The sequence below is a fragment of the Balaenoptera borealis genome (genome assembly GCF_965194805.1).
Source record: "Balaenoptera borealis genome assembly, contig: HAP1_SCAFFOLD_947, whole genome shotgun sequence".
Taxonomy (NCBI): Eukaryota; Metazoa; Chordata; class Mammalia; order Artiodactyla; family Balaenopteridae; genus Balaenoptera; species Balaenoptera borealis.
This window is the reverse complement of record NW_028123259.1, coordinates 154,808-163,173: the sequence shown is the minus strand read 5'-3', so window position 1 is coordinate 163,173 and position 8,366 is coordinate 154,808. Positions and strand designations below refer to the sequence as shown.

Genomic DNA, 8,366 nt, shown 5'->3' with positions numbered 1-8,366 from the left:
AGTCCCTTTGTTTTTGTCTCTAAAAGAATTTTATGAGTTCAATTGTTTACTCATTCTCAACTGAGGAGAAATTATTTGGTCCAAATATCTGCAATGGTTTATGACTTGCCCTTGGCCCCAAACTCTAGTTGGATCTTTCTAGTATCTATAGAATCACAACATACTAATAGACACTATCTATCAGAACAATTCCTAGGCTTTCATCTAGATCAGCTCTACTGGTCTAAGAAACTATTATTTTCTACTGTCAACTCCCTCACTCTCAGAATAGATGCAGAACATGATAAATGACAACCTCAAGTATATATAGCCAACAGATCTCTTCTTGTCTAACTGATGCATTCAGTACTTTATTTATACGGACAGTATTTCTCAGGATACAGTGTACCATCCCTGAGTCATTTCCTCTTCCCACTACTGTCCAATTTTTCTCAAAGTTAATGTCTCCAAAGGGAAGAGTTAGGATGTAAATGAATAGAAGTACACAGGAGGCCTCAAAAAATACTGGAACACCTGATTAGACTTCTATTGGTACATTCTGTCTTCTGAACTAGGGGGCTGAAAGTGAGACTGAGATAAAAGATTTTCCTACCTACAATCAATTAAGTAAGCTTGTTTTATGTCTCGTAGCCACTAAGTGAGTTTTTAAAATCATAGCCATGCAGGTAGTGAAAATTTCTTCCAGTTCCTGGTTATAGGCTTCATAATCAATCCTAACATATGAGCATTTTGTGGTTCTTTTTTTCAGTGGCATCACAGTGGGAAATCAGGAGCAATTATATCGGGGCTTTAACTCAGTTACCATTAGATACTAGTTGGGTCCTCTTAAAATTAACAGAAAATCTGCGTAAGACCAGGGACAACTACTTTCTTTTTAATTTCTACACCTATAAAGATGTCTATTGACAAATCATGAACAATTTATATCTAAACTGAACCAAGTCAACTCCTGTGGACCAATCAATATGTTATCCCAACAATCAAAACCCCGCACCATACCAACTCTGTATCCTTATAATTTTCCACAGAAAATATTTATTCAGTTCCTCCACAGGATGCTATTCATTTTCTAAATCTGCAGTTCTATTGTGGTGATCTCACAGGGATGTTGTGGGATATTTTAAAATTCTAGAGAAAGAGTGATATGTAATATCTGGTGTACAGGACAAAAACTAATCGCTAAAGATAGTTTAAAGTTTCAACATTAGATACTGCTACATTCCTTTCAATGCTGCTGTCTGTATCTCTGCAGAGTTGGATTTTTGACGGTTTCTGTAACAAAAGCAATAAATGAGGGTGGTTGTGTCCAATCTCATCTCAAGGTTTGAGAAACTGTGCCCTAATAGCCACACATATCTCGTTAGCAAGTAATTATGCATATTTCTGAACAAAGTAAAATGTTTTCTTTCAAACACAAAACGAAAAATATTTTTGCTTATTAAGCTGTAAGATCAAAACGCTAAGTATTTTTATACCCTAATAACATAATAGCTTAGTGTCTGAAAAAATACTTCATGTATTTATATGCTGCTGATGATTTATATCCCCACGATGATGAGAAAAGAAATCACCCAAACACTAAGGTGACTGTGAACAGAGAAAACTTGGAAACCTTTGTCCTAGATGGAGTCCACTAACCCAAACAAGTAACTGTTCATACAATTTTCTTCAAATATTTATCAAATGTTTGAGTGTACACAATACATCTGACCAAATAACTCACCTATCTGAACCAGAGCCTGTGTCATGAAAATCTCCATGTTTCACTTAAAGATTAAAGAGCACTGAGCTTTCATATGTCATCCAGAATTAAACAGCCAATCCACAAATAAAATTTCAAAAAATAAAATTTTGAATAATTTCTGCATAATACCTGAGTGTGAGCTCTCAATGGTGGTGTCTGACTTGGAATCCAGAGATGAAGGAATTTGTCTTAATTGGGGAACATAGTACATCTTTGTACTACCAGAAGGCTTATATGGCAACAGTAAAGGCTGGCCTAAGGACATAAAGATCAGAATAATTAATAAGAAAACATTTATTAATTAACTGAACAAATATTAAGCACCTTTAATGTGCCAAGCAGTGGTCAAGATTCTTGGAATGTATCAGTAAACTAGCATTCTAGAAGAGGGAGATAGACAGTAAACAATTAGCATACTAAATAAGTAAATCATCTAGTATTTTTATAAATTATTAGTGACATAAAAAATTAGAAAATACTGGGACTTCCCTGGTGGTGCAGTGGGTTAAGAATCTGCCTGCCAATGCAGGGGACAGGGGTTCGATACCTGGTCTGGGAAGATCTCACATGCTGTGGAGCAACTAAGCCTGTGCACCACAACTACTGAGCCTGCGTGCCACAACTACCAAAGCCCGCCCGCCCTAGAGCCCGAGCGCCACAACTACTGAGCCCATGTGCCGCAACTACTGAAGCCCACGTGCTCTAGGGCCCTTGTGCTGCGAGTACTGAGCCCTCGTGCTGCAACTACTGAAGCCTGTGCGCCTAGAGCCCACGCTCTGCAACAGGAGAAGCCACCACAATAAGAAACCCATGCACCACAACGAAGAGTAGCCCCTACTCACCACAGCTAGGGAAAGCCCGTGTGCAGCAACAAAGACCCAAAACAGCCACTCCCCCCCCAAAAATTAGAAAATGCTGAGGAAGATTAGAAGTATTTGGGAAATTGCAGCAGGATGCAGTTTAAATAGAGTGGTAAGGGTAGGATTCATTGAGAAGACGACTTCCTAGCAATCTATTCCATATTTAGATGGCTCTAACTAAGAAACACTTTATCTTATATTGAACCCAAACCTGGTCGTTGTTAACCCCTACTACTGATCTTTGAAGGTTCTCCCTCCAGAGTCATAGAAAGTAAATCTAATTCTCTTCTATGTGGCAGATTTTCAAAATAAGTTTCCCATTAAAAAAGTATAACTTCTCAATATTAAAAAAATACACAGAAATAAAAAAGACAAAGTCTTACCACTCAAAGATAACTATTATTAATATTTTAATGTATTTCTACAGGTCTTTCCTCTGTATTTCTTATTTGTTTACATAGTTGTGTATAGTATGTATAATGTGGAATTCAGTTTTTCTACTTTACATTGATAATAAAATATTCATTTTATTTCCTATCGTCACATTTTTTATCATTCTACTACACATTAAGTGTATTTAACCCTTCTCATAATGTTAAAAATTTAGGCTGGATTAAATTTTCAATAATAAAGAATTCTGTAATAAAGACTTCCTGTTTATAGCATACCCATTCTCCCCTGCTGCCCCATTTCACATAAGTTTTCTGATTTCAGAGTGAAAAATTATGTCATTTATAAAGTTTCTTTTTTTTAAATACTAACTGCTAAAATTCTTTCTAAAATGTCTGTGACATGGTAGTAATTTGATTATTATAGAAGATGAAATCTTTTTCTTCTTCTTCTTATTTTTTTGCTTCATTGGGTCTTCATTGCTGCACGCGGGCTTTCTCTAGTTGCGGTGTGGGGGGGCTACTGTTCGTTGTGGTGCGCGAGCTTCTCACTCTTCTCACTGCAGTGGCTTCTCTTGTTGTGGAGCACAGGCTCTAGGCACGCAGGCTTCAGTAGTTGTGGAGCATGGGCTCAGTAGTTGTGGCTCGCAGGCTCTAGAGCACAGGCTCAGTAGTTGTGGCACACGGGCTTAGTTGCTCTGCGGCATGTGGGATCTTCCCGGACCAGGGCTCGAACCCGTGTCCCCTGCACTGGCAGGTGGATTCTTAACCACTGCGCCACCAGGGAAGTCCCTGAAATCTTTTTCTATACACTTGTTTTTCTTTCATGATGTGGTAGAAACTCTCTCTCTCTCTGTAACAGCATTTTGATATTTAGCTGGGTACATACTGCTCATCTGTACACTGTATTTCCCAATCTCCCTTGCAGACATGTATGGACATATGACTAAGTCTGGGCCCATAGGTCAAGGGTGAGAATAATGTCTGCAACTTCCAGGCATCCCATTAAAACACTCCACCGGCTGCTGCTAAAATTTATCCTCCCCATTACTCTTCTTTTCCAGTATTTTCTTTATTAGTCTTCCGGAAAAAACTTAAGATCAATTAAACAAGTTCAAAAGAACAATTCCATTAGAATTTTGAGTAGAATTACATTAGAGTTTAAATTCATTTGGGAATAAATGACATCTTTAAATATTCAATTTTCCCATTCAGAAATATCCCATCCCTCCTTTTAGTCTACTCTCCTTTTCTATGCCTACACAAAGGATTAGTATTGCCATCACATGAGTCCTATAAAATTCTTGTTTAGGTTACTCCTCAGTATTCATGGGGTTGTACTGCTCATTCAAATAGAATTTTGTAGATAGCTACCACTTCTCCTGATTAAACACAACAGCTTCTTCAGTTTATCCTTATGGACCATGGTCTTCTCTTGCATCCTGTAATCACCTCTAGATGGACTCCTAGTTGCCCATGTCTAGTTTATAAAAATCAAAATACTCTAGACAGAGTCTGATAGTCCCAGAGTAGAATGAGATCTCCTTCATTCTGGACGCAATAACAACTTTTATATTACTTAGAATTGTGTTACCATCCTTGACCACTCCATCATTCTGATGATTTGACATGGAATCCATATTACTAGTACCCTGCTTCCAACCAAGGAACTGACTTCATAGTGAAGGAAATGAGACAACAGGCTGATGCCTAAAGGGAGTCACTGTTCTCCTCACAAGCCTGATCACCCACAGCTATGGTAAACTCAAAAACAAAAAAGCGAGTGAACAATTTACTGATAACTGTCATGGCACAAGCTGGGAGGCATCACTTTCTGAGGCTGGAATGCTAGCTTGCCAAATACGGCATGTGCTCAGAACCACATATGGCACTTGCCTATCCTACAGACAGAATGCATATATTTAGGAACAAAGGCAGAAGCCTTTAAAATCTTTTGCTTTCTATCTCTGTGACTCTGCTTTGTTTGATGGAAGATCTTAGAAATAAGGGAGGGGCACTTCTACCGGGAGACAGGAGCCATCTAGTCATTTTACATTCTTTATGTCACTGAAACAATACAGGGAATAGGATGCCATAGTGTTGACTAAAACTACAATTGACCTTAACTATCAGGGAGAAATAAGGTTACCTTAAAAGAAGAAAGTCAGTAGGAGTATGGCTTACACCTAGGGGACCACTTTACCAAGCCTGGTCATAGAAATTAACAAAAAATGACCTTAAACCTATGCAGGGCTAGCAAAGCCTTAGACTACTTAGGAATACTTGTACCAACCTATCAGGCAAAGCCCCAGCCAATGAGAACCTGGCTGAATTCAAGGAGAATGAAGAAATGTATAGAGGCTGGAAGAATTTAAATAACAGGAAAAATAGGCTGTAGCCTCTACTTCTCTTTGGACGTTGCTGTAGTCATTATTGTTAGAATATTGACTTAGTAGTTTTCTTCCTCCACCAGTGTATATAAAGCTTGGTGGTGATGGTTAAATTTACCATTTAGTTCAAAGTTTGCAGAAAATGGACAACAACAATTGGGCAGAATTACAATGGACCCAGGGCAAGAATGGCTACCATGTGGAGATGGAGAATTCAGAGGCAAGATAAGTGGCTTTTTGAAATTCTCAACAACTTTCTGTTTGGATGCAGAAGTCTTAAAGTTACTTTGGACTGCCTATCTCTGGGGGAAGAAGCGACTATTCAGCAAATAATGGTTGTTCCTGGGAGAGAAAGAAAGGACTGCAGAAGGGTAAAGAAGAAAGTCCAACCATAAACTTTATTCCTTCAAAAAACTTGCAAATGGAACTAAATATAAACATATAGCATATTACTCTTAATTTGTTAATTCAGAGCAGTGGACACATAGTCATAAATTCAACATGCTATTCTGTATACTTTTAAAATATTTTTAAAATTTTACTTCTGAATCCACAGAGTTAAAAATCTTTTATTATTAAACCAAATAATATTTCTCTTTTAAAGGAGTCTTTTCTACCAAGTACCTGTATGTAAAGGTAAGACCGTGAACTGTGGGCTCTATGTAGACCGATCCATTTGATGTCAGAAGAGGTATAAAATACACTTTCACAGTTGGATTTCCTCTCCTGTGCTCTGCCACCAACATGAAAACAGCATACCCAGAGTAGCCTGGGTTTCAGTACAAGGCATGTGGAACAGACCCAAACCGTTTTTGCATCCTGATGCCAAACTCCAACTGACTCATAAGCCCATGAGTGAGGAAAGCAAATGTCTGTTGTTACGAAGCACTGAGATTTTCGAGGTTCTTATACAGTATCACGGTGGCAATAGGTAACTGACACATTAAAGGTGTTCTGTGTGATATTGATTAGACTATACATTTGGGGGGCATAATTTTATATCACAATAAAAATGTATAAGATATATAACCATCTCGGGTTTCCCTGATAGCGCAGTGGTTAAGAATCCGCCTGCCAATGCAGGGGACACGGGTGCCAGCCCTGGTCCGGGAAGATCCCCCATGCCGCGGAGCAACTAAGCCCATGTGCCACAACTACTGAGCCTGCGCTCTAGAGCCCGCGAGCCACAACTACTGAGCCCATGCACCGAAGCCCACGCGCCTAGAGCCCGTGCTCCACCACAAGAGAAGCCACCGCAATGAGAAGCCCGTGCACCGCAACGAAGAGTAGCCCCCGCTCGCCGCAACTAGAGAAAGGCTGCACGCAGCGATGAAGACCCAACACAGCCAAAAATAAAATAAATAAAAGTAAAAAAAAAAAAAAGAAAAGAAATATAACCATTTCAACATATAAATGTATTTATTCAAATTAAATTCAGTGCAATTTACATGTGGAACTAAGCAATTTTCTTTATACATTTAGGCATATTCCATTTATACCTACAGACAGGTAAACTTTTTGCACAAGTAGGAAAACTTAAAATATATTTTGAATAGATTTGTACAAACTGTTGAATACTTTAAAATTAGTAATTGAAAGTTCCCACCCTCATTTGGAGGTAGAATGGGAACTTAACTTTCCAGTTACTGGTCTGAAAAAGAAAATAACTTGCTATAATTTTGAATGTTATATAGTATAAGCACTATAAAAATATCACTGTCATGATAGCATAGGAACACTCTAAATGTAGACCTTATGGTAGAAATTGCTAGCTGTTCACCAAAACTCATTTCTTCTTCATCCTGGAAAGCACAGCTAAACTATTCCTAGTCAGTGGAAAGTGATGTGGGCCACACCTAGGCCTAGCCCATAAAAGCCTCCCAACATGTGCTCCTCCATGCTTTTCGTCCCTTCCAGTTGACTATGATGATGAATCCAAGGTTCCATGTTTTAAAGAAAGCAGAGTCACAGTCAACCTGGGTCCCTGCTCAACGTTTCTTGAGCAAGAAATAGACTGGTATTGTGTTTGCTATCTGTTCACTGTATCATGCAAAACAATAGTAAAAGAAACAATGCCAAATAGTTATCTACCTCCCTAAAATTGAACCTCTATAGTTTTTATGTTTTCATGAACTACTTGCATTCTTATGACAAGTATTATGAGTTGAAAATACGTCAGCCACAAGTAGCATGAGTTTCACATAGGTTGTTAACTTCACTAGAAATTGAAGTAAAAACATAATAAATTATATTCTCTTCATAGCTATGTAAATAAAAGATGTTTTAATCATGTACAACCTAATGCTTAAAATTAAAATTAGGTTTTCTAACTAGAAAGACCCAATCAAGAAATTTCTTAGTTAATGACACACAAAAGTTGGTAATGTGACCTAAAATTCTCTTACCATCTGTGCCATGAAGAACAGTAATCTGTTGGACTGAAGATGATGAAGCAAACTTGACAGGAACTTTGCCCAACTTCTGTGTACTGAGGTCTGGAATATCATGTCCACGATCTTCAGCATTAACAAAAATCTCAGATGAAAACATGGTTTTTCCTGGACTCTCTGTTGTTATCTGAGTGACTGCATCAGATGATAATTTTCCAGAGAAGGGAGAAAACGGGGTCTTAATCTCCTTTGGTGATCTGAACAAAAAAGAGAAAGCACACAGCAGGTCATATCCTTGGCTTATCAAATACTGTAATTTCTTTCCAAATGTGGCTTCAATATTTTTTGGAGACACATCCAACTCAAATGGTTAAGTTATTTCTGCAGTACCCTGTGCTTTTTTACATACTTATTACAGGGTGATCATGCATGAGTTTACTTTTACTTATTTTAAAATCTACTTTTATTTTGGATTTAGAATGCTATTATATAAGGAAAGGGTACTTTTCAGTTGAAGTGGAAAGATATCCATTAAAAAATAATTACTGGAAGTCCACTATAAATTAGGGGACTATGCTAAACGCATAGAGTGT

General features: G+C 38.0%; 1 long non-coding RNA gene across 1 annotated transcript; it reads right to left on the bottom strand.

Annotated features, from left to right (window-relative positions):
- Positions 1-322: 322 nt before the first annotated feature.
- Positions 323-7,917, bottom strand: LOC309621754. Its single transcript, XR_014240251.1, has 2 exons — positions 7,789-7,917; positions 323-1,999 (listed from the first exon to the last, which is right to left on the bottom strand). It is a non-coding gene; the product is annotated as an uncharacterized lncRNA (long non-coding RNA).
- Positions 7,918-8,366: the final 449 nt, after the last annotated feature.